The sequence below is a fragment of the Penaeus monodon genome, chromosome 30 (assembly GCF_015228065.2).
Source record: "Penaeus monodon isolate SGIC_2016 chromosome 30, NSTDA_Pmon_1, whole genome shotgun sequence".
Taxonomy (NCBI): domain Eukaryota; kingdom Metazoa; phylum Arthropoda; class Malacostraca; order Decapoda; family Penaeidae; genus Penaeus; species Penaeus monodon.
Window position 1 is genome coordinate 31,374,329 of NC_051415.1, and position 474 is coordinate 31,374,802.

The 474-nt window shown below is 40.1% G+C and overlaps 1 protein-coding gene across 1 annotated transcript in view; it reads left to right on the forward strand.

The window, feature by feature from the left end:
• Positions 1-130: 130 nt before the first annotated feature.
• The window catches only part of LOC119592710, a 10,575-nt gene continuing 10,231 nt past the window's right edge, over positions 131-474 (forward strand). Inside the window, exon 1 of the mRNA XM_037941644.1 lies at positions 131-261. The gene's annotated coding sequence lies outside the window, so the exon portion shown is untranslated. The remainder of the gene's footprint in view (positions 262-474) is intronic.

Genomic DNA, 474 nt, shown 5'->3' on the forward strand with positions numbered 1-474 from the left:
AACATGTGACTGGATCTCGTTATATATGTAAAGAAAAGTAAAATACCACTAAAATGTGACAGTAAAGATCCCGAACGATAAACGACCCGTATATAACACACCCTTGATTCTCCTGCTTTCTCGTCCTACCAGGCCAGAGGTGGAGGAGAGTTTTCCCTCAAGTCGTTGTGGTTAACGGGGCAGCCACCTTACTCGCGTTTTTCTCAAACTGCGGACCATGTATCTTCACTGCCTGTGAGGTCAAAGGTTACGCGCTGTGGGGTAAGTCGGCCAGTTGATGTGAAGGTTATAAGAATTGGATAATGTAAATTGGGATGAAGTTGGGATGGTAATTTGTATGTATATTAAAACGTGTGATAATGGAAAGACCTTGACCATTGCCACTAATATGGCTATTTGATTATAAGATAAAATCAGGTAACTATTAAAATTGCAGTAACATGATCATATAATGTTATGATGCTCATAAGGACG